Below are 307 nucleotides of genomic sequence, written 5' to 3' on the forward strand. Positions count from 1 at the left end.
TAAAAGGATGAAAAATATTAACCCATTCACAATGGAATAATGTCATATCACATCATGAGACAGACTGGACATTACATTAAGTTATGCACACTTAACAGTAGTGACCTTATTTAATCCAGGCTGCCGTGATTGAAGAAAAGCAGTCCGTTAAAAGTAGACTTGAAGGCAGTTTTTAGTACAATTATTTTAGGAATTGTTTTTGCCAGAGCTACGAGCTAAGAGGTCTCAGGTTTTTAATTCTTTCCCTTAAGCATCTGATGCCATGTGTAGCTTTGTATAGTGCCAGAGGCAAATGTTGTGATTGGGT

The 307-nt window shown here is 36.8% G+C and overlaps 1 protein-coding gene across 2 annotated transcripts in view; it reads right to left on the reverse strand.

Annotated features, from left to right (window-relative positions):
• LOC119591425 overlaps positions 1-307 on the reverse strand; it is an 83,783-nt gene that overhangs the window by 71,335 nt on the left and 12,141 nt on the right. The window lies entirely within an intron of this gene.

Source organism: Penaeus monodon, chromosome 28, assembly GCF_015228065.2.
Source record: "Penaeus monodon isolate SGIC_2016 chromosome 28, NSTDA_Pmon_1, whole genome shotgun sequence".
Classification (NCBI taxonomy): domain Eukaryota; kingdom Metazoa; phylum Arthropoda; class Malacostraca; order Decapoda; family Penaeidae; genus Penaeus; species Penaeus monodon.